Genomic DNA, 26,570 nt, shown 5'->3' with positions numbered 1-26,570 from the left:
TAAAAACAACTTTACAACATGGCGGGAAGAGGGAGGCGGGGTCTCATTGACATGTGGGCGCAGGGGTAAAAAGTTAAAGCTTCTGTTGAGGAGCGATGGTTCTGCATCCGCAAGAGAGTGGTCAGGGGGGTGGTGAAAAGACGGCAAGGGGAGGGTTGTGGTCAGCGGAGGAGGGGGACCGAGGGATCGAGGGTGAGGTGCTGTGGGCAGATAATGGGGGCTGACACAGGGGGGTGCGATGAAGTGTAGTGTGAAGTTTCTGCCATTACTGAGGTTCCCTGTTGGCAGTGGGAACAGCGCGACTCAGGAAATTCAGCAGGAGAGTCAGTCCACGTGATGGTGTTGGGACCGGCAGCGTGGAACCTCCGAACGGAACAGATGCTGGAACCGGGATGAGCTGATGCCTCCCGCCTGCTGGAGGCCGGGGCAGCGTCAAGCATCGGCTGTCTCAATGACTGCGGGCGCGCCAGCAGACGGATTGCAGATAAGGGTCGTCGATGGCGTTGGCTGGCACGATATGGGAGCGGTGGAGAAAACCGTGCGGGGCGGCGGTGCGTCGACGTCAGTAGGCCCGACCTGGAACCGAAGACGGGGAAGTTCGGCCTAGGACCGTCCCAGGTCGTGGTGGGGGCCGGTGGCCGCGACGGCTGCGGTGGTACCAGCCCCGGGGTGATATTAAATCGGTGTTATCCCACTTGCTCTCCCAGTCCTTAAACACAAGGGACGATTTAGAAACGCTAATTAGCGTTAATAGGAGCAAACCGGGGCGCCAGGCGCGACTACACACGGTGAGAGGAAGAACCTGTAAACTATACACAGACAGCACTCGCTGCCATTATTGAACCTGAGGATCTGACGCTGTGAGGCAGCATCTCTACCAGCTGCTCCACTCTGCCGCCCAATTTCATCTTGAACTCCCTCAGGGCGAAATTGGCTCGATGCAGGTCATCCTATCTAGATTGTAATTAGGTATGTGGATTGGTCAAGCCTTGATTCCAATGACCTCTTTTGCGCATAAATACTTTATGCAATATGCTGACAGAATGTACAGAATATACGAGTGGAGCCATTACTGGGAAATCGTAAGAGGGGTTTAGAAGGATGAGGGGAGACCTTTTTGATACTTGCCGAATAGTGAAAGGCCTGCATAGAGGGGATGTGGAGTGGCTATTTCCACAAGGGCAAAGCCCCAGAATTAAAGGACGTTCCTTTAGGAAGGGGGTGAGGAGGAATTTATTTCATTAGTGGGTGGAGAACCTGTGGAATTCATTGCCCCAGAAGACTGTGGAGGAGGCCAACGGATATTTTTAAGACATAGATAGATAGATTTTTGAATAGTACGGGTGTCAGAGGTAATGGAGAGAAGGCAGAAGAATGGGATTGGGAGAGTCACCCATTGGGAGTCACTCATGATTAAACGGCGGAGGCCTAATCTAGCTCCTGTCACTTGTCACCTTAAAATCTTATAAACGTGAAGTTGTTGGGACCGGCAGCATGGAACCCTGTGCATGGAACAGGGCCTGGAACCGATATGAGGCGACAGATCCGGCCCTCTGGTGGCCGTTAGTGAGTGAAGGAACAGTGAAGACAATGGCACCGGTGGTGGATGACAGCGGTTGCAGCTTCGATGGTGCCGGCCTCGGAGTGTGTTTAGTTCTATGTTTGTCTACTTTATTGTCCAATCCCAACAAAATATGGACAATTTACAGACGCCCACGAAGTAACAAGGCCCGCACAGCTTTAGGATGTGGGTGGAAACCGGAGCACACTGAGCAAATACACGCCCTATCAGGGAGAATTTGTAAACTGTAAACCGACTGAGCTCAAGCTCAGAATCGAACCGGGATATCTAGCGCTGCGAGGCAGCAACCGTACCAGATTTCTCAGGCTGAAACTGGCATTTTTGTCACTGCATGCAGATTGCAATCAAATACATAGATTGCTGAAATTCATCATGTTGAGCATCACCCCTGCTGCTCGCCAATACTGTCCACAACATGCTGACCAGAGGTGCACACGGGACTTTACTGTATGTGAAGTTGTTTCCGACCAGAACCGTCACCTCTCTATCGATAGACACAAAATGCTGAGTAACTCAGCGAAGCAGAGAGCTTCCCTGGAGAACACGGATGAGCGACTTTGCGGATCGGAACACTTCCTTCGTCTGAAAAAGGGTTCCAACCCGAAACTTCGCCTATCAATGTTCTGCAATGATGCTGGCTCATCCGCTGATTTACTTCAGCGTTTTGTCTCGACATTCGGTATAAACCAGCTCCAGCAGTTCCTTGTTAGTACGTCACCCATCTCTGTCCCAGGGAGATGCTGCCTGACCCGCCGTGTTACTCCAGCACTTTGTGTCTTCTTTGGTAAACTAGTCGTTGCGTTAAAGTACATTAATTTACCCGGTGCTAAGCTAGTTTTATATCAATTTCACCACGATATCTGCGTTTATAATTTCGCAGCTGTGCAAACAAAATGTTGTAGTTAACATATTTGTGCGCTGAATTACTTATCTGCCTGTAGATGATGCACCTGCAGACTCCTCGTTCCGATCCTGTTCTCTGATGCTGTGTAGGTTCCTCATGTTCTCCCCGCCACCGCGAGGAATTCCCTCGGGGACACCACTTACTGTCCACGTCCCAAAGATGTTAATAATTTACAGGGCAAATGGTCACTATAATACTGCCCTGGTGCATCTGGGCTGCTTGTTCAATGGTGTGAATTTGAGTGGTTTTTACAGAATAGATTAAATGGACTTGCGGTGAGAAAATGGACTGCAAGCATTAACCTGACGGTCGGTATTGACGCTATGGTGCAAATGGCATCTCGGAAACGTAGAAGGCAACGTAAATGAGAAACGAATTTTCACTTTGAATACATATCACAACTAACACTTTATTGAATTGCAAATTAAAACGAATGGGCTCTTAATCAATTTTTTTAATTCCGTCCTGAATTTTTTCTGGGACACCCCATAAATAAACGTATTTGTGCAAGCACTCAGAGATCTCAGCATATATCCGGACAGTTCCGCAATGGTAAATGGGTCGTTGTTATCTGTTGTAGAAAAATTCACGTCGAGAAAGTGTACACTCAAGATGCACACGAGGTTTACCATCCACAGTAGGACGAAGCTACCGGATATGGCCAGCAATAGAATGATGGACTTCCTTCTGTTCTCCACCTCTTGATCCGTTCCGCCCTCGTCCTTCGAGTTCCCTCGGAAACCTCTCCTCACCCTGTTGGCGTGTATGATGTACCTCATTGTCAGGGCATTCAGGAGCATGATCAGTAAAATTGGTACAAATGGGGTTAATATTGTATCGATGGTCAAAAGTGCTGCCCATAACCGTGTGGTGTGGAAGTCTGGATTTATGACACACAACCAGCCCACGTTGTCAATTATTTCTCGAGGTACGAAGGCAAAATATACAGTTATATTTTCAATAATGCAGAAGATACATGTCAGTGATATCACCAAAGCCGCTGTTCTCCCGGTGCAATATTTTGTCCGTAAATTCTGAGTACATATAGTGACAAATCGATCGAAGGTGAAGGTCACCGTTAACCACACAGAGCAGTCGATGCAAATATAACTAAAGCAAATATTCAGTTTACAAATTTGAGTTATGTTGAGGAATGAATAAGGAAAATAGCCATCTGAAATATCGGAGAGAATTACCTCGAAGATCAGAACCATTAAATCAGCTACGGCCATGGATATCAGATAGCGCGAGATACATTTGGAGAGTCCACACTTTCCCCGGGAGAGAATTACGATTGCCATCAGGTTGGCTGTAGGAAAGACGAAATTAAAATCATCAACATTCACTATTCCAGAAGAACATCAGTTTGACAGTCCAGCGAAAGTAAATGTAGTATATGAGACTGCCACCTACCCCTTTTACTCGTGTCGCCCACACATCTCTGATTCAGAAAAGGACATCTGTAAGATGGATTTCGCAAACTAATAGCAAATACAATGCAGTGGCCAATGCCATGGCTGGATTTACAGCGTCGCGGCCTATCGTAGAACGATTATTAAGAGGTCTGACGGGTATAGTGGATATATATCAATCGTGAATTCCATTCGCCTGTCCACAGAGGAATGTGGAGAATAAAGAATCTCGGTCGATTTGCTCATCACAGTCCAGCGTCATACCTTATGTTATAACCTTCCATCTGCCGGCAAAATGCAGCATCAACTTTAAAACAAGAAGAGTTTGATGATTGCCGCAGTTGACAAGTATTGCGTGTTAATATAAATCGCATCGAGAAGTCCGCGGCGAGGCGTGGCCAGAGTCGCATTGCTCAGCAGATTAAATTCGCGACGCACATATGAATGCAAATACTGCATCCAATTCATGCCTCTGCTAAACTATATTTCCTAACGCATTTGCGTTATAAGGCGTCCTATTTTTTCGCCCCTTTCCTTCAAGGCAAATTGATAGGCGCACTGTTGTCTGACAGCTAAGCGACCTAGGATCGATACTGGTCACTGGTGCTGTTGGCACCTTCTCCCTGTGCTGGCGTAGGTTCTCCCTGAGTCAGTGCTTGATGGATTAGACAATAGACAATACACAATAGGTGCAGGATTAGGCCATTTGGCCCTCCGAGCCAGCACCGTCATTCAATGTGATCATGGCTGATCATTCACAATCAGTATCCCGTGTAATCAGATTGATTGATACATCATGGTAACAGGTGTCCGGCACACAGGGTCATGCCGATCATCTATCACACTGGTTCTATGTTATCCAACATTCGCATCCAGTCCCTGCATATTAGAAGCTAATTATAGAATCCAGTTCACCTACAAAACAGCACGGGTTGTGAGAGGAATCTAGAGCGCCCGTAACTTTGGGATGTGGATGGAGCCAGAGCTGACAGTTGAATCACCGTAATCAGCCGAGATCACGTGAAAATTCTACACATGATCCAAGGTCAGGATCAAACCAGATCTCTGGCGCTGTAAGGCTGCAGCTCTCCGAGCTCCGCTGATATGAGGCACGGTTCCCGTTGTCCTTCTACTTGCGATACACTGCTGGCTGGCAGGTTACCTGTCCAAATAAGTTGTCCTTACTGCTTCGGCTCATGGCAAACACTTTGGGTAAATTGGAAAGAGCATGTCAACGGAAAATCAGCCGGTGTATCCGACACAGACCAGATTGACCCGAACCTGCCGCCCTCCCTGTCACTGCATTCGCCATAAGTCCACTTCGATTTGGGGATGAAGAATAATTACAGTAATTACAGTCCTGTGTTTTTCACAGCGCCAATGAAGTCAGAAGCGTCCGCACCAGCTACAGATTGCTATCGTACATGTGTGAGTATCAGTGTGCGACGGACGGAACCGATAAATATAAGCCGCACAATGCTGAATCAGTAACTCAAGCAATAATTAATAACAGACTTTTTAAACAGTAAAGACGAGAGAGCGAAACTTGGGTACAGAATAATAAAGGACTTACCAGGAATACCAACAATGACAAGGATAGGGTAGAAAATGTTCTCTACCTGGTTGAGTACCGGCAGGTCCATGCCCAGAAACAATCGTCGTTTCCTGCCAGTGGTATGACAGGTCGCTTGCTTTTAAAGATCGCAGCATATTCTCCAGATAAATCATATGACCACTAATCAAGGCAAATTAATTGGGATTAGTGTCAGTCAGTTAAACAAACAAAGTTACCATCATCACGTCAGTTACTGCTAATTATGTTATTGCGCAATAACTGCCAGCATTATTCTGGAAAATAGATATTATGTTATTCTATTACAGAAAATAGGGAGAATTATAAGTAAGAACATATGTTTATTAGTCTATTCGCATTCTCTACTTCCTGCGGCAAATCAATGTTGAATTATCCACTCATATCCATGTCCCTATCTAACAGCTTCTTGCACGTCACTCTCACATCTGCTTTCACCACCATCGCTGACAGCCCGTACCACACACTCCACGATTGAATAGCGCAGACTTGATGGGCCGAATGGCCTAATTCTGCTCCTATCATGATCTTATGATCTTATGCTCCAACAAATGTTTTTATAATTGATTTGGGATTTCACTTAACCTCAATGCAGACTCATGGAACCATTTTTGTGGCTGCCGATATATTTTATGTTTCCCTGTATACCTTCTAAACTCTTGAAATTGACAAAGGGATCCAATGCAGATGGGCGAAACGTTTGGCATATTTGTGTATGAAGGGCTCTATTCTATGCTGCACAATAATTTGACTCAATCTTTCCCTAATTGTACCCCCATTCAGACTTTGCCTGGCATCAAGTTTGATCCCACCACCATCCCACTCCACATACCTCTATCAACAAGGCAACGAAACTAAATAGCTGACGCACGGTAATCAACTCAGAAGATGTTATCACAGTGAATCACATCACATCGGCACTCGGGATGGTGGGAGGGATAGTCGTCAGGAATTTGGAGGCAAAGTGGACGTTAGTGTTTAAGGAAGTTAAATGGACCAGCACTGCTCAGATGCAGGAGGCGGCCCGGATGCAGTCGTAGATGAGGCGGTGAACGATTTGGAGGCTTTGGCCAATGTACACCTGGATCAACGACCATTCGACGTACACGACAAAAATGCATGCAAGTGTCCATTTGAGTGCACGTGGCTTTATCTTTAACTTGGTGAAAGTGAGAGGAGTCGAAAGAGAAGTTGTTCCGGGCGAGGGGATATTGCGCCAGCGGCGGAGAGGGTGAGTAATGGGACATTGAATGTGTCTCTGCTCGAGGAAGAATCGGAGTGCTTTGAGACTCAGTGTAGGATGAAGGTGAAATGGAATTGGACGCCCATGGTGAAAATAAAGGAATAGGGGCCTAGATGCTTATTGTTTGTTAAAGAGATCAAGGGCGTGTGAGTTGTGGTTGACGGGGGAGTGAAGCGACTCAAGCCGAAGGATGAAATGTAATCGCCGTACGTGGAAAAGGGTTCAACGGGGTAGGAGAAGGCAGTGACAATGGGTCTGTCAGGGCAGTCCGCTTTGTGGATTTCGGGGAGGCGATAGATGTGGGCAGCGTGGGGCTGAGGTACGATGAGGGCAGAGGTTGTGGATGGGGAGATCGCCGGAGGCGGTGCGATCAGAACTGAATGGGACATGATACCCTGGAGTTCGTCTGTGGGGTCATGGTCGACGAGTAAGTATGAGGAGATGTCCGAGAGCTGATGCCTTACCTCAACTGAGTGAGGTCAGCCCGCCTGATTACAATGGCATCTCCCTTGGTGGTGGGTTTTATAACAATGTCGGGATTGTTGCTGAGAAAGAGTAGGCCTGTGCGTTCAGAAGGGGTGAGATCCGTAAGTGGAGTAGAGAATTCAAGACGGTTGATGTGTCGGCAGTTGGAAATAAAAAGTTCCGGATAAGGCACACATGATTTCACTGTTCCGGCTCAAAACGTGATACGGTCATGATACAGCAGGGGATACATTGAATGGGCGCGCAGGGATTTACTTGACAGTCGGCATTGACTCGATGGTCCGAATGGTGTCTCGGAAAGTGAGATGCAATAATATAACATAGAAGACAACGTAATTTCGAAAGAAATTCTCAGTTTTCATCGAGTCATTAAAGACAATTTATTGAATTGGAAAAGAATACGAATGGGCTCTTAATTACATTTTTTAGTTCCTCCCTGAATTTATTCTGGGACACCCTATAAATAAACGTGTTGGTGCAGGCACTCAGAGCTCTCAGCATATCTCCGGACAGAGTTCATCCAAACGGGAGTAAATCTTATGTCGGTATTGACTGACCGACAAATAAAGATCCTCGTCTTTTCCCCCATAAACCCCTCCCATGCCACCTTCAATAACGTTGCAGATCTCACATTAGGTCCTGGTGATTTATCGTCCTTATTGCTCTTCAAGAACCTCAGGACCACCTCTTTCTCGAACTCAAACTGCTTCCGCATATTTGGATTCTTCACATTGATCACGCTGTCCTCCAAATCCTTCACCTCCGTCAGTACGAATGCACATTAGTCGTTTAGCACCTCACCTACATCCTCCCACTCCGCACAGATATCATCACTTTTCCCTGTAGTCCTACTTCCTCCCAGGCCACCCTTTTATTTTTAACATTGTCTGAGAAACGTTGAAGGTTTTCTTAATCCGATTCGCCAATGATATTTCATGGTCCATTTTGGCTGTTGTAATCACCCGATTGAGTACGTTATATTGAATACTCCTGCACACTTTATATTCCTCATAAACCCCGTCAGATACCATCTTCTTGAACATAACAAGCGCTCCCGTTTTCTTCCCGTCCACGTTTAAACCTCCTTGGCTATTCACGATTCCCTTAACATGACGTCCTTACCCCTCCCTCCCTCCCTACTAGAACATACGGATCCTCGATTTGATCAGCTGACCTTTAAACGAGTCTCACGTGTCTGCTGTGGACGTATCCAATAACAACTGCTCCAAATATACCCTCTCTTGCTCCTGCCTAATGACCTTGTAAACTACTTTGACACGAATTTAGTACCCCCTTCATGCATACCTATCCATATTATGAACAATCTTAAAACATTTAGAGTTTTGAACACTACCTTCAAAATGCTCTTTTACCGCAACACCTAACCTGACCAGACATGTTTTCCAATACATGATCCAGTATGGTCCCTCTTCGCGTCGGACTATCCACATACCTTTTAGGGAAATCTTCTTGTATACACTTAATAAATTGCACGCGTCTAATCCTCTTGCATTAAGTTACTGTCAGTATTGGGGAAGTTAACCTCACGCACTACAACTACCCTGTGCTTCTTCTATCCTTGCATAATCGGTATACATATCTCATCCTCTTTCACCCACTTCCTACAATTTAATTTCATCAGAGAGATGGTACCATTCTTATTTTTTAAACTCAACCCTGAATACCTCAGTTGACGTACCCTCCACTATGTCATCTTCAAATACCGCCATCTCATCCTCCCTAATTTATGAAGCAATCAACAACCAAACAATATTGTGTGCCCCTGCTAATGAAAACAAGCATCGCATAAGCCTTCTTGTTCAACGTATGCTTTCCAGTTTCAGAAATCCTAGACCTGTACAGCAATTATTCTCTGATGCGCAGTTAGCTACGGGGGACCACCATTCATTATAAAACATAGAACGCAGGAACAGCCCCTTCGATCATCCCTGCCTGTGCCGAACATGATGGCAAACTAAACTGATCTCATGTTTCTGCACGAGATCCATACCTCTCCATTCCATGCATACCCACATGCTAAACCAAAAGCCTCTTCAATGCCACGATGGCGCCTGTCTCCACCTCCACCTCTGGTAGCGCGTCCCAGGCATCCACCACTCTCGGGGCTATTGTGACATGTGTTTTTGGTCTATGTCCGGTTCTATGTGAAGATGATCGGTGCTGACACCCTTATTGCTTTTATATATGTTCCGCATACGAGCCCAGTTGGATATGATCAGTACGTCTACAGACATCTCCAAAGGTTGGTGGTAATATTAACAGTGTTTAGATTATTAGCTACAGGTGATTGTGTGGTGATTATTGTGAGGTGATGAAGTTTTGAATAATAAGGATGGGGCGTACACAATTTGCAATTTTGCGTATAGTTATGATAGTTACATTTTATGAACTAAGGGCAGGCATTTGAGAGGGTGCAGGCGAGGTTTCACAAGATGCTGCCTGCATCAGTGGTTATCAGCCATAAGATATTTGAGACAGTTTTTCTGTTTAAACTCTACCCTGACTTGCACTTTCAACTAGGGACCATATACCTTGATACTGACAGATCGGAACGGCAGAGACACAAAGACGTCTCAATGAGCAGTGGTGAGTTTTTCAAACAAGTTCCTTTATTCGTTTATTGAAAGCCTCAACAGTTAGTCAAATACCCGTCAGTTAGTCAGTGTGTTCCTCGTGGAGGGAGAGGGGATGGCCGCGCCTGTGTGTCGTTGCCTGTTACCGCTCCTGTTTGCCCTGGTTCTGTTTGTGTCTCTGTGCTTGCAAGATGTGCAAGCCACTATGGTCTGCGAGCGTGAAACGCTACTGAGTATTCGAGCCTCTGTCATGGACTTCTACACCCGGGGTCCCGGACAAAGAGTCTTTCACCGCTCTCTATTTCCCCAACTACCTGAAGGTGTATGGGCCCGGCCCTCCGGCTATCGCCGTAGGAAACATGCTAGGAGGCGGAGTAAACGCGCGGGTGCCTCGGCTAAACTGAAAAATCTCGCCCGCTCTTGCTCAACACCGGCCTACCTCTTTCAGCTCTGCAAATTTGGATCCGGTCGGCCGTGTCGTTCCATCCATCGGCGCTCCCTCGTGATCAGGTACGCCTTTCTCCGACCAATAATTCCGCACACGCACCTGGACACCGGACCGCTGGCCTGCGGGCTCCCAGCCAAGCTATCTGTAAAGCGCAGTGGCGTGGTTTCCCTAAACCTCCGCCCCCTGGCGTGGGAGCCGTTACCGGATTACAACGTTCCTGCTATCGCCGTCAAAGTGGCTCTGATCCACGCGCGACCCTTATCCAATAAGACTTTTATCCTAAATGACTTTTTCACCGCCCGTGGATTGGACGTTACTGGTGACAGAGACCTGGCTTAACTCTGGTGAGCTTGTTCCACTTGTTGAACTCTGTCCTGATGACTGTAACTTTTTTGCTCGCCAAGGCTCTCCGGGCGCGGTGGAGGCCCAGCCGCTGTGTTTAAAAAACATTTTAACTGCCGCCTACTGAACTCTGATAAATTTTCCAGTTTCAAGGTTCAATTAATTAAAGTAGGCCTGGTGTATCCACTCTTAATTGTTCTTGTGTACCGCCCACCAAAAATGCATAAAGACTTTATCACTCCATTTGCTGATTTCATCCCTAACACTATGCCCAACTTTGATCGTGTCCTGATTCTTGGTGATTTTAATATTCATGTTTGCTGTTCTGCTAAGCTTCTTGTAAGTGACTTTATACATCTGTTTGAGTCTTTCAATCTGACTCTCCTTACCACGGGTCCTACTCACAAGCAAGGCCATACTTTCCATCTAGTGTAATCGTCTGGTTTTCCGATCTACAATATGGATATAATCGATGTGTGTCTGTCAGATCATGGTGCTCTTATATTTGATGCATCTCTGTCCTTTTCTCTCACCAATTCTCATCTCCCTGTTCGTTGCTCTCGGTACACTAACTGTTTAACTGCCAATAAGTTCTCTCAGGCTCTCATAGCTGCTCTCAATACCTGTACTATTGAGACTTCTCCCCCCCCCCCTCCCCACAAAGTGAAAACGCCTAAGTCTAAAGGTCGGCCTTGGCTTAATGACACCACTAGAGCCCGAAGGATGGAGTCCAGAAATTCAGAACGGGGGTGGAAATGTGATAAGCTTCAATTTTCCTTTGAAATTTTGAGAAACAATCTTCACAAATATCCGACAGCTGAATGGGAGCAAGTCTGAAGTCATCCTATTTGGACCCCCTGACTCCATGAAAGTGATAACCAACAGCCTTGGTAACCTATCCACCCTCGTTAAACCTCATGTAAAACACCTTGGTGTGATATTTGATTCCGCATTTAAGTTTGGCAAGCAAGTAAATTCAATGGTGAAAGCCAGTTTCTTCTAGCATCGCACCACAACTAACATCAAGCCGTTCCTTTCGTTCAAAGATCCATAGAAAGTCATCCACGCCTTTATATCCACTCGCATGGACATCTGCAACTCCCAGTATACTGGGATCAGCCAGTCATCCCTATCCAGCCTGCAATTGGTCCACAACGCCGCAGCAAGACTCCTTACAGGTATCCGAAAGAGGGACCATATTAACCCTATTCTGGCCTCTCTCCACTGCTGCCAGTACGGTTCAGAATCGATTTCAAAATTTTCTTGTTTGTCTATAAAGCCCTAAACGGGCTTCCTTCTCTCCCCCTCCACCCCCCCCCCCATATCAAAACCTCCCCCTCCCTATCAGATCTGACCCGTCCATCGGCTCTTTTAAGTCCAGGATCAAAACAAACTTTTATTCTTTAACGTTTTGAAGCCTTCTGAAGGGGCTGATTTTTGTTTTGTGCTGCTCCCTTTGAACGGTGTTTTTTTTGTGCCTGTGTGCTGTGATGTCTGTTTCTTATTGTACCCGCTCTGATGCACCCGCTCTGATGTAGAGCACTTTGGGCAACGTGGGTTGTTTTTATATGTGCTTATATAAATAAATTTGACTTGACGACTTGATTGATAGCACAAAGCTTAAATACAGATTTTATTTTTTGATATTATGGACTAGTATCAAATTATCATTGTAGTCTTCCTTCCTTGTATCCCCCCCCCCCACCCCACCCCCCCTCCCAGAAATATTTCCAATCTTTGCCCGAGTTATCTTTAGTCCTCCAAAATAATTGCGTGCATGTTTCCTTGCCAATTCTCCATCCAACTTTCGAGGTCTTTATCCCGCGGAATCCAGAGCTTAGATCTGTTAACGAGGGAGCTAGAAAGCACATCAACTGCACCGTCGCCATCAATATCTCTTCGTACCTCTTTCAAAAATAAAATCAAGGCATTTAAACAAAACGTTCTCCTAGAAAGTATGCTGCCCATATCCTACTATTTCCCAGTTTTCCAAGTTTGGATGTAGCGGAGAAAATAGGTGGTGGATGGCGCCAATGTACCCGTGGAAAAAGGACTGTTCTAAACAACGAACATAAAGGCAGGCAAAAGTGGGGCCCAATCGAGTGCATAGAGTTAGACCTTTAACGGAGACAATGAGAGGAGTCAAAAGTGAAGTTGTTCAGGGCGAGGACCAATTACACCAGCGGAAGAGCATGCTAGTAGGGGGATATGGAAAGGATCTCTCTTTGAGGAAGGATCGGCGAGCCTTGAGACCTCGTGGAGCATGAAGATGTAGAGGCACTGGACGACTATTGTGAAGATTGCGCGATAGTGGTCTAGAAACGGAAAATTATTGAAGATATGAAGGAGGTGTGAGGTGTCTCCGAAGGAAGTGGGAATGGAACGGACAAGGAAGTATAGGACGGAATTAAGTTATGTGGAGATATGTTCAGCCGGGTAAGAGAAGGGAGAGACAATATGTCTGACAGGCTAGTCCACATTGTGGATCTTGGGGAGGATATAGAAACGTCGGTGCTGTGCTGGGATACGAGGTCGGAGGCTCTGGAGCGGAGATCGCGATTAGAAGAGAAAGAGTCTGAGAGATGTTGGCCACGTGCTCGGCTGTATGGACACGGTCGATCGGCAGGTACGAGGAGGGGCCCGGGCGCTAATGCCTGGTGTACACACGATAGATGTCAATCCGCCAGATTACAAACACATCTCACTTGTCGGCGAGTTAATCACAATGTCCGGACTACGGTTGAGAGGGGGAGAGCAGTGCGTTGAGACGAGTGAGATCAGCTTGGGTCAGCGGTGTAGAGATTTCAATCTTATTGATGTCGCGGCGGCAGTTCTAAATAACAAACACCGAGTGGGTAGAAGGCCCGCGGGATGAGGCTAAGTGGAGGAGAAATGTGAGAGCGGGAAAAATGTGTCGTCACTGGGAGTCGAAGCCCGCTCTGCCATAGAGAATGGTGCCCTTAAATTAACTCTATATTATAGCGGGAAGAGGGAGGTGGTCTCATTCACATGTGGGCGCAGGGGTAAAAGGTTGAAGCTTCTGTTGAGGAGCGATGGTTCTGCATCCGAAGGAGAGTGGTCAGGGGGGTGGTGAAATGACGCCAAGGGGAGGGTTGTGGTCAACGGAGGAGGAGGATCGAGAGATCGAGGGTGAGGTGCTGTGGGGTGATCATGGGGACTGAGGCAGGGGGGTTCGATGAAGTGTAGTGTAAAGATGGTGCCATTACTGAGGTCGCTGTTGGCAGTGGGAACAGCGCGACTCAGGAGATTCAGCAGGAAAGTCAGTCCACGTGATGTTGTTCGGACCGGCAGCGTGGAACCTGCGAAGGAAACAGAGGCTGCAACCGGTATGAGCTGTGTCAATGGCTGCGGGCGCTCCAGCAGACGGGTTGCAGATAAAGTTCGTCGTTGCGTTGGCTGGCACGACATGGGAGCGGTAGAGAAAACCGTCGACGCCAGTAGCCCCGACCTGGAACCGATCGTGGTGGCGGGGAAGATGGGGAAGTTCGGCCTAGGACTGTCCCAGGTCGTGGTGGGGCCGGTGACGGCGGCGGCTGCGGTGGTACCAGCCCCGGGGTGATAATAACTCGGTGTTATCCCACTTGCTCTCCCAGTCCTTAAACACAAGAGACGATTTAGAAATGCTAATTAACCCTTTTTAGGGGATTGGACACATTAGAGGCAGATAACATGTTCCCAATGTTGGGGGAGTCCAGAACAAGGGGCCACAGTTTAAGAATAAGGGGTAGGCCATTTAGAACGGAGATGAGGAAGAACTTTTTCAGTCAGAGGGTGGTGAAGGTGTGAAATTCTCTGCCTCAGAAGGCAGTGGAGGCCAGTTCGTTGGATGCTTTCAAGAGAGAGCTGGATAGAGCTCTTAAGGATAGCGGAGTGAGGGGGTATGGGGAGAAGGCAGGAACGGGGTACTGATTGAGAGTGATCAGCCATGATCGCATTGAATGGCGGTGCTGGCTCGAAGGGCTGAATGGCCTACTCCTGCACCTATTGTCTATTGTCTATTTTCTGAATATAGGAGCAAACCGGGGCACCAGGCGCGGCTACACACGGTGAGAGGAAGAACCTGTAAACTATACACAGACAGCACTTGCTGCCATAATCGAACCTGAGCATCTGACGCTGTGAGGCAGCATCTCTACCAGCTGCTCCACCCTGCCGCCCAATTTCATCTTGAACTCACTCAGGGCGAAATTGGCTCGATGCAGGTCATCCTATCTAGATTGTAATTAGGTATATGGTTTGGTCAAGTCAACCTTGATTCCAATTACCTCTTTTGCACATAAGTACTTTCTGCAATATGCTGACAGAATAATAATAATAATAATAATAATATATTTATTTTTTATAGCGCCTTAACACATGCACAAAGCGCTTTACAAATACAATTAACATAGAAACAAACAGACAAACAGACAAACTATCCTGACGGAAAAGCGGCGAATAATCAACGCCAGCGTCCTCTCACGTCAGGGTCCGGCAGTAGACATTAAAGAACACAAGACACACAGATACAATTTTTTACACAAAACAGCCATCACAGTGATTGCTCTAGGCATACCCTCACTGTGATGGAAGGCAAAGTCTTATCTCCTCCTCGTTCTTCTCCCGTGGCGCCACGAGGCGATCGAGGCTCCCAACCCCTTGAAGCCCCCACCGGGCGATGGAAAGTCCCAGGGTCGAGCCGAGCCGAGCAGGCCGATGAAAGTCCTGAGCCCCCACCGGGCGATGGAAGATGCCGCGGCCGAGCCACGCAGGGCGATGAGAGTCCTGAGCCCCCACCGGGCGATGGAAAGTGCTGCGGCCGAGCCACGCAGGGCGATGAAGGGCCTGCGGGCGGGTTGATCGTGCCTCGTGCTTCGGGGCGGTCGAAGCTGCTACGGCTGGAGCTCCCAAAAGCCGGTCGCCAGCCAGGGACCTGCGAGCTCCCGATGTTGCGGTCTGCAGGGCCCACGGCCGAAGCCTCCGCGATGGTAAGTCCAGGCCCTGCGACCGGAGTCTTCGAGGTCGATCCCAGCTGGAGGCCGCCGACTCCACGATGTTAGGCCGTTGCGCGAACGGAGATACGACACGGTAAAGGTCGCATCTCCGTTGAGGAGGAGATTTAAAAAAAGGTTTCCCCCAACCCCCCCACCACCCCCCTACATACACAGAATTAAAAATAAAACAAAACGTACATTTAACATCAACAATGACAAAAAAACACAAAAAAAAACCGGAGAGACTGCCGGTGAGCCGCAGCTGCAGAACACAGCCACGCCCCTATTTATACAGAATATACGTATTTGTCCAGAATATACCTATTTGTCCAGAATATACGAGTGGAGCCATTACTGAGCTTCCCTGTTGGCAATCGTGAGAGGGGTTTGGAAGGATGAGGGGAGACCTCTTTGATACGTACCAAATAGTGAAAGGCCTGCATTGAGTGGCTATTTCCACGAGGGCAAAGCCCCAGAATTAAAGGGCATTCCTTCAGGAAGGGGATGAGGAGGAATTTATTTCATTAGAGGGTGGAGAACCTGTGGAATTCATTGCCCCAGAAGACTGTGGAGGCGGCCAACGGATATTTTTAAGACATAGATAGATAGATTTTTGATTAGTACGGGGGTCAGTGGTAATGGAGAGAAGGCAGAAAAATGGGATTGGGAGGGAATGATAGGTCAGCCATGATTGAACGGCGGAGTAGACCTGATGGGTCGAATGGCATAATTCAGCTCGTATCACTGATGGAACATAGAAACATAGAAAATAGGTGCAGGAGGAGGCCATTCGGCTCTTCGAGCCTGGCTGATCATCCACAATCAGTAACCCGCGCCCAACTTCTTGCCATATCCCTTGATGCCACTAGCCCCCAGAGCTCTATCTAACTCTTTCTTAAATTCATCCGTGATTTGGCCTCCACTGCCCTCTGTGGCACAGAATTCCACAAATTCACAACTCTCTGGGTGAACAACTTCATTCTCACCTCAGTTTTAAATAGCCTCCCCTTTATTCTAAGACTGTGATCCCTGGTTCTGGACTCCCCCAACATTGGGAACATTTTTCCTGCATGTAGCTTGTCCAGCCCTTTTATGATTTTATATGTCTCCATAAGATCCCCTCTCATCCTTCTAAACTCCAGTGAATACAAGCCTAGTCTTTCTAATCTTTCCTCATATGACAATCCCGCCATCCCAGGGATCAGTCTCGTGAACCTGGAATAATTACTGCCACAAATACAAGGATGTCCTTCCTCAAATTAGGAGATCAAAACTGATCTTATGAACGCGAAGTTGTTGGGACCGGCAGCATGGAACCCTGTGCACGGAACAGGGCCTGGAACCGATATGAGCCGACAGATCCGGCCCGCTGTTGGCCGTTAGTGAATGAAGGAACGGTGGAGACAATGGCACCGGCCCGTCGGCGGACGGAGTGTGGGTGTAAGGTCGTCAGTGGCGTGGACAGGCATGGTTTGGGACCCACGGGGGAAGCTGTGCGGTTAGATGGAGCTTCGCCGTCAGGAGGTTCGGTCTGGGAGTGGCCGAGGGGGTAGTGGAGACTGCCGGCGGCTGTAGCTTCGATGTTGCCGGCCTCGGACTGTGTTTAGTTCTATGTTTGTCCACTTTATTGTCCAATCCCTACAAAATATGGACAATTTACAGACGCCTACGAAGCTCCAAGACCCGCACAGCTTTAGGATGTGGGTGGAAACCGGAGTACACTGAGCAAATACACGCCCTATCAGGGAGAATTTGTAAACTGTAAACCGACTGAGCTCTAGCTCAGAATCGAACCGGGATATCTAGCGCTGCGAGACAGCAACCGTACCAGATTTCTCAGGCAGAAACTGGCATTTTTTTGTCACTGCATCCAGATTGTAATCAAATATATAGATTGCTGAAATTCATCATGTTGAGCATCACCTCTGCTGCTCGCCAATATTACCCATAACATGCTGACCAGAGGTACACACAGAACTTTACTGTGTGTGAAGTAGTTTCCGACCAGAACCGTCACCTCTATCGATAGACACAAAATGCTGAGTAACTCAACGCAGCAGAGAGCTTCCCTGGAGAACACGGATGGGCGACTTTGCGGGTCGGAAACCTTCCTTCGTCTGAAAAAGGGTTCCAACCCGAAACTTCGCCTCTCCATGTTCTGCAATGATGCTGGCTCATCCGCTGATTTACTTCAGCGTTTAGTATCGACATTCGGTATAAACCAGCTCCAGCAGTTCCTTATTATTACGTCACCCATCTCTGTCCCAGGGAGATGCTGCCTGACATGCTGTGTTTCTCCAGCACTTTGTGTCTTCTTTGGTAAAGTAGTACCGAGGGGTCGTTGGGTTCAATACAGGAATTTACCCGGTGCTAACCTAGCTTTATTCCAATTCTACCACGATATCTGTGTTTATAATTTCGCAGCTGTGCAAACAAATTGTTGTAGTTAACACACAATGCCATATTTGTGCGATGAACTACTTATCTACCTGTAGATGATGCACCTGCAGACTCCTCCTTCCGATCCTGTTCTCTGATGCTGTGTAGGTTCCTCATGTTCTCCCCGCCACCGCGGGGAATTCTCTCCGGGGACTTCACTTAATGTCCACGCCCCAAAGACGTAAATAGTTTACAGGGCAAATGGCCTCTATAATACTGCCCTGGTGCATCTGGGCTGCATGTTCAATAGTGTGCATTTGGGTGGTTTTTACGGAATACTTTAAATGGACTTGCGGAGAGAAAAGGGACTGCAAGCTTTACCCTGACGGTCGGTATTAACGCTGTGGTATCTCGGAAAGTCAGATGCAATGATATAACGTAGAAGGCAATGTAATATAGAAACGAATTTTCACTTTGAACACTTATATCACAACTAACACTTTATTAAATTGTAAATTAAAACGAATGGGCTCTTAATCACTTTTATAAATTCCTCCTTGAACCTTTTCTGAGACACCCCATAAATAAACGTATTGGTGCAAGAACTCAGAGAACTTAGCATATATCCGGACTGTTCCGCAATGTTAAATGGATCGTTGTTATCTGTTATCGAAAGCTCCACGTCGAGGAAGTGTACACTCAAGATGCACACGAAGTTTACCATCCACAGTAGGACGAAGCTACCGGATATGGCCAGCAATAGAATGATGGACTTCCTTCTGCTCTCCACCTCTTGATCCGTGCCGCCGTCGTCTTTCGTGCTCCCACGGAGACGGCTCCTCACTCTGTTGGCGTGTATGATGTGCCTTATTGTCAGGGCATTCAGGAGCATGATCAGTAAAATTGGGACAAATGGGTTTAAAATTATATCGATGGTCAAACATGCCGCCCAAGACTGTAAGGTGTAGAAGTCTGGGGTTATGCCACAGGACCAGCCCACGTTGTCATTTATTTCTTGAGGTACGGAGGCAAAATATACAGGTATATTTTCAATAATACAGAAGATACATGTCAGCGATATAACCAAAGCCGCTGTTCTCCCTGTGCAATATTTTGTTCGTAAATTCTGAGTACATATAGTGACAAATCGATCGAAGTTGAAGGTCACCGTTAACCACACAGAGCAGTCGATGCAAATAAAACTAAAGAAAATATTCAGTTTACAAATTTGAGTTATGTTGAGGAATGAATAAGGAAAATAGCCATCTGAAATCTCGGAGAGAATTACCTCAAAGACCAGAACCATTAAATCAGCTACGGCCATGGATACCAGATAGCGGGAGATACACTTGGAAAGTCCACACTTTCCCCGGGAGAGAATTACGTTTGCCATCAGGTTAGCTGTAGGAAAGACGAAATTAAAATCACCAACATTCAATATTCCAGAAGAACATCAGTTTGACAGTTCAGCGAAAGTAAATGTAGTATATGAGACTGCCACCTACCCCTTTTACTCGTGTCGCCCACACATCTCTGATTCAGAAAAGGACATCTGTAAGATGGACTTCGCAAACTAATAGCGAATACAATGCGTGGCCAAGGCCATGGCTGGATTTACAGAGTCGCGGCCTATCGCAGAATGATTATTAAGAGGTCTGACGGGTCTAGTGGATATATATCAATCGTGAATTCCATTCGCCTGTCCACAGAGAAATGTGGAGAGTAAAGAATCTCGGCCGATTTGCTCATCACAGTCCAGTGTCATACCTTATGTTATAACCTTCCATATGCAGGCAAAACGCAGCATCAACTTTAAAACAAGAACAGTTGACAAGTATTGCGTGTAAACACAAATCGCATCGAGATGTCCACGGCGTGGCGTGGCCAGGCTCGCATTGTTCACTAGTAGTTGTAGATTGAATTCGCGATGCACATAAGAATGCAAATGTTGCATCCAATTCACGTCTCTGCTAAACTATATTTCCTAACGCATTTGCGTTATAAGGCGTCCTCATTTTTCGCCCCTTTCCTTCAAGGCAAATTGTCAGCAGGCGCACTGCTGCCTGGCAGCTAAGCGACCTAGGATCGATACTGGTTACTGGTGCTGTTGGCACCTTCTCCCTGAGCTGGCGTGGATTCACCTGGGTCATTGCTTGATGGATATGACAATAGACAATACACAATAGGTGCAGGAGTAGGCCATTCGGCCCTCCGAGTCAGCGCCGCCATTCAATGTGATCATGGCTGATCATTCACAATCAGTATCCCGTGTAATCTGGTTGATTGATACATCATGGTAACAGGTGTCCGGCACACAGAGTCGTGCCGATCATCTATCACACTAGTTCTATGTTATTCAACATTCGCATCCAGGCCCTGCATATTAGAAGCTAATTATAGAATCCAGTTCAACTACAAACCAGCACGGGTTGTGAGAGGAATCTAGAGCGCCCGTAACTTTGGGATGTGGATGGAGCCAGAGCTGACAGTTGAATCACCGTAATCAGCCGAGGTCACGTGCAAATTTAAGACATGATCCCAGGTCAGGATCAAACCGGATCTCTGGCGCTGAAAGGCAGCAGCTCTCCGAGCTCCGCTGATATGAGGCACGGTTCTCCGTTGTCCTTCTACTTGCGATACACTGCTGGCTGGTAGGTTACCTGTCCCAAGAAGTTGTCCTTACTGCTTCGGCTCATGGCAAAAACTTTGGGTAAATTGAGAAGAGCATGTCAACGGAAAATCAGCCCCTGTATCCGATTGCAGTTGGTCGTGACACAGACCAAATTGACCCGAACCTGCCGCCCTCCCTGTCACAGGGTCATCACTCATTGCATTCGCTATAAGTCCACTTCGATTTGGGGATGAAAAATAATTACAGTTATTTTACAGTAATAATTACAGTGTTTTTCACAGCGCTAATGGAGTCAGAAGCGTGCGCACCAGCAACAGATTGGTACAGTACATGTGTGAGTATCAGTGTGCGACGGACGGAACCGATAAATATAAGCCGCACAAAGCTGAATCAGTAACTCAAGCAATAATTAATAACACAGACTTTTTAAACAGTAAAGACGAGAGAGCAAAACTTGGGTACAGAATAATAAAGGACTTACCAGGAATACCAACAATGACAAGGATAGGGTAGAAAATGTTCTCCACCTGTTTGAGTACCGGCAGTTCCATGCCCAGAGACAATCGTCGTTTCCTGCCAGTGGTATGACAGGTCGCTTGCTTTTAAAGATCGCAGCATATTCTCCAGATAAATCATATGACCACTAATCAAGGCAATTAATTGGGATTAGTGTCAGTCAGTTAAACAAACAAAGTTACCCTCATCACGTCAATTCCTGCTAATTATGTTATTGCGCAATAACTGCCAGCATTGTTCTGGAAAATAGATATTATGTTATTCTATTACAGAAAATAGGGAGAATTATAAGTAAGAACATATGTTTATTAGTCTATTCGCATTCTCTACTTCCTGCGGCAAAGCAATGTTGAATTATCCCCCCATATCCATGTGCCTATCTAACAGCTTCTTGCACGTCACTCTCACATCTGCTTTCACCACCATCGCTGACAGCCCGTTCCAGACACTCGCCACTACCTGCAAAATAACTTGCCCGCGTATCTGCTTTAAATTTTGACCCTATTGCCTTAAACATATGCCCTCTTGTCCGTCCCAGCATGGACAAGTTTCTGACTGTCTCCGTCATCTCGGCCTCTCACAATTTTATATATTTATACTATATCTCGCTGATTCCCTCAGCATTCCAGAGAAAGCGATCCAAGTTTGTTCAGCTTTTCCTTGTGACTAATACAGTCCAGACGAGGCTGCATTCCAGTAAAACTCTTGTGCATTCACTCCAAAGCCTCCATATCATTGCTGTAAGGGCGCTACCAGATATGTTAGGCCTCCAAATGAGGCCTAACCAAAGTGAGAGTGAACGACATCCAGACTTCGTGACCTTTCTAATTAAAGCCCGCCCAATGAAGGCATGCATTCCGTACACATCCTTCACCGATCTTTCTGCTTGTGGCGCCACTTTCAGGGAGCTATGGATATGGACCCTAAGAGTGTTCTGCACATTAGTGTCCTTAAGTGTCCTGTGTGGAGAGGATGTTTCCACTAGTGGGAGAGTGTACAACTAAAGCTCATAGCCTCAGAATTAAAGGATGTTCTTTTAGGAAAGAGATGAGGAGGAATTTCTTTAGTCAGGGGGTGGTGAATCTGTGGAATTGGTTGCCACAAAAGGCTGTGGAGGCCAAGTCAGTGGATATATTTAAGGCATAGGCAGATACATTCTTCATTAGTACGGGTGTCAGAGGTTATGGGCAGAATGCAGGAGAATGGGGTTAGGAGGGAGAGATAGATCAGCCACGATTGAATAGCGTAGACTTGATGGGCCGAATGGCCTAATTCTGCTTCTATCACATGATCTTATGATCTTATGCTCCAACAAATGTATTTATAATTGATTTGGGATTTTACTTAACCTCAATGCCGATATATTTTATGTTTCCCTGTACATCGTTTAAACTCTTGAAATTGACAAGGGGGTCCAATGCGGATGGGCGAAACGTTTGGCATATATGTGTCTGAAGGGCTCTATTCTATGCTGCACAATACTTTGACTCAATGTTTCCCTAATTGTACCCCCATTCAGACTTTGCCTGGCATCAAGTTTGATCCCATCACCATCCCACTCCACCTACCTCCATCAACAAGGCAACGAAACTAAATAGCTGATGCATGGTAATCAAGGCCAAAGCCGTTGAAGGCCGATCTGTGAACCTATTGGCAAGTTGTGCCTCTGCGGTTCAGATATGCTGCCCGGTTTTTCTTGGCTCAAGAAGCAACTGTCTACCATCTGTGATTGACTGAATTTCAAAGCATCAGGACACCACCGAGAGGAGTTGGCGGACTGATGACGGCCCTTCTGTCGTTCATTTCTGTATTGACAGAACACGCGTGTTTACAATTGGCGCAAAGAATAGAGTGTATGAGCACAATTTGTATCCTCCACCAATTTAATGCCATGCAGCCAGATAACAAAATGTAGCGTGACAAAATTATTTGAATATGGTCAATGTGGCGACAGTAATTAAAGCAAGCGATTGCCCTTCCATTTCTCAATATGTTTGAATTATTTGGCACAAGCCTAAGATGTTTAAACTAAATCATTTGTTTTAATGCTGATGTGTTTCATTATTTAGTGTGTTAAATCTATTCCAATATTTTCTTGAGCCTTTGGAGGTATTTCACACAAAAACTGTCGATATCTGTTGAGTATCAAAGGTTGTCCGCCTTTTCCAAACTCACGACCTCGGTCCGTGCTACATGTGCCGAATTAATGTATGAATTAATTCCGTGGCGGATATCACACGTAAGCCTGCTTGGTCCGCCATATCGGAACTAAAACGTGCGTACGTCGAGTCTAAGGGGAGAGAAATGGACAGCAGGCGACTATGAACATTTTAAAGATTATCCTCTGCTAATTTATTACATTTGAGGAAAGGAATGAGAAATGCCAGAAGTGTGTATGCTTAGGAGGGGAACAATTTACATACAGCTGCGAGCTCTAAACGTCAAATTTGCACATAAGATGTGAAAATTACACGTATGTGGTTATCAGTGGGGAGGCGCGTGTGCGACGGTATCCACGAGAGAAATTAAAGTAACATGAGTGCCAAACACGTGAAAATTAAAATCTGAAATGAATAAGCATCCTTGGTCGTCGGGTACCCACCTGCAAATGACCTCTGGGCTTCAGGACAGGCAGGCTCCTGCCACGTAGAACTGGTTATAACATCCCCACAAGGCTGGTTCACAACACTGCTACTGCTCGGGGCTGTGTGCTCAGTTCATGCTCTACTCCGTATACATCCATGCGTGTTTGACCACGTACGACGTTAACTCGGTCTTTATGTTAGCCGATGATACTGACGGGAACTTCGACAAGAATGATGAGACGAAATAGAGGAAGGAAATCCGGAACAAAGTGTCAATAATTCAGGACACCTATCTGGCCGTTAACATTTATGCGACACAGTTGCGTTTCAACCAAAAGAAGCGAAGAGGACAGAACATCGCCCCATCTCATCTCTAGATGTGGTCAACATTTCATGTTCTGTGGCATTAATATGACCAGAACCATAGCTGGTCTCTTCGTGGAGATGCGGTAAGAAGAAAACGCATCAGCATATATTCGACATGTCCACGAGTATTCTCTGCAAACCAGGCAGATGCGCTGAACACAATATTTCCACGAATTCGTTCTCAAGCAGGTAGGCAAAGTCACAGTCTTTAAATGCCTGATCATGCAGAGGGTGGTGAAACATTGAAAAATCTGCCACAAAGTTGCCGTTTTCTTCAGTCCAAAGGGCATGCTATATGGCTGCTGCCCAGACCATTCCGTTATCCCTCTTTTGCCTTCTGTAACGTCTATATTTAATGAAGGATTCTTCTCTACTGTTATCAATCTCCACACCACTTTCAGGGAGGCAGCGCCATATGTCCTTGCTCTTAACTCTCCATTATTCTGTTGTCTCGTTATTTTTACCTAGTGTTTACTTTTGCAATTTATCAAGCTGAATTACTATTTTTGTATCATTGTGACGTTTTAAATTCGGTCGGTGGTACATTTTTATTGCTTTTACCCTTACCGTACGCTATTATCTGTATGAGCTACATGATTTCACTGCATCCAGTTTCTTTGACAACAAAGTAATGTGAACCGGTGGTATTTCAAGAATACCTCATAGCCGTTCAAAGCCGTTCATATCCGCTTCCGATAAAGCCGTGGTACTTTGGTCGCCTGTTGGTATTCACTGAACTGACAAACCGCTTCGATAATATGTCGCACATAATATCCACATAATCCTTTGAAAACCGCAGCATATTTATAAAAATAACGTTATATTTTGCAAGGAGCAGTAAACATGAGGGGGTTTCAGTTTGAAGTATTTTCACCATTAGAATGTTAGCTCGATGATCAAATCTTTTATATTAAGTGAGCATCAGATCTGCTCCAACTGTAAACCTGGGTGATATATTTTGGTATTCCAGTCGTAAAGGCAAGAAAAATACGTACACGCATGACAAATTGAGGCAAATGAATATATATTTCGCGGGTTATTTCTCGTTCGTAATGCAATTTTCTTCTTTTGTTTGCAGCAAATTTGATGGCAATCCTTATCCTGTCGTCTGGAAAGTGCGGCCTAACTAGATGTGTCATCCAGTATTTGAAATCAATGGCGGTAGCCGATCTGCTGGTACTGGTTTTCAGTGCAATTCTGTATCAGATTAAAGAGGCATATTTTCCACATTCATTCCTCAATTACACCCCCATTTGCAGTCTTGTTATTGCACTTAATTATTTTTCGCTCGATTGTTCCGTCTGGCTGACTGTCACCTTTACATTCGATCGATTTGTTGCTATATGTTGGCAATCGTTACGTACAAAATATTGTACCTTGAAGACTGCATTGAAGGTAATAACAGCGGTGTTTATGTTCAGCGTTTTACAAAATATTCCAGTCTACTTTGTATTTGAACCGCGGGAAGTAATTAATGAGGGGCCATGGTCCTGTTATGTAAAATCAAGTTTCTACACATCACCCACGTGGATCGCGTATTTATGGTTTGAAACACTCTTAACTCCATTTGCGCCATTTGCGTTGATCTTTCTGCTCAATTCCTTGACCATAAAGCATATTATCATGGCCAACAGAGTCCGGAGCAAACTCCGGGGGAGTAATAGAGAGGCGTGTCAGACTGACCAAGAGACTGAGAACAGAAAGAAATCGATCATTTTACTCGTTGCAATATCCGGAAACTTTATTTTCTTATGGATGGTGAACCTCGTGTGCTTCATCTGTGTACAGGTTACAGATAATCAATTTTTGGCAACAGATTACGACGACCCTTTCACCATTGCGAAACATAGTGGCTTTATGCTAAGGTATTTGAGTACTTGCACAAACACTTTCATTTATGCTGTTTCTCAGAGACACTTCAGAGAGGAACTGAAACATGTAATTTCACGTCCCTTTCTTGTCATTGCTAACATATTCAAACGTTGGAAATAGGTTTAACACAAAGGGAATTTCATCCAAAAATGTTAATAAGTGATAATTTGAGAGGCACCCATACATTACTGTAATATGTAATAACTATCGTCGTGGTATCCCTTTCCACAATTTATTGGGATCTACCCCCCCCCCCTATTTTGTCCCCATGAAACAATAATAAACCAAAGTGATATTTTTGAAATATAGTGTAGGTCATTGAAGTATTATATTTGTTTCAATTTACTGATCCCATTTATGGCGAGAACTTAGTTTGAAGTTCATTGTCTGTCATCAGAACCAGAAAATCGTTCAAATCAGTATAATATGGTCTGTTATAAATCGGGCGGAATTAAACATAGAAGGATTTTTCTAAAACGATTCGTGGGGCCTGATGGACGCCAAGGTTGGCTGAAAATATAAATGATGTTCCTTCCCACTGAGCTATTGTGAGCTTTTAAAAACTATTTCATCCAGCCTTAAACACAGTTCTTCTTGTTTTTAACTTTCAATTGTTCATGTGCC

This window comes from Rhinoraja longicauda, chromosome 19, assembly GCF_053455715.1.
Source record: "Rhinoraja longicauda isolate Sanriku21f chromosome 19, sRhiLon1.1, whole genome shotgun sequence".
Taxonomy (NCBI): domain Eukaryota; kingdom Metazoa; phylum Chordata; class Chondrichthyes; order Rajiformes; family Arhynchobatidae; genus Rhinoraja; species Rhinoraja longicauda.
Note: the sequence above shows the minus strand (reverse complement) of the source record.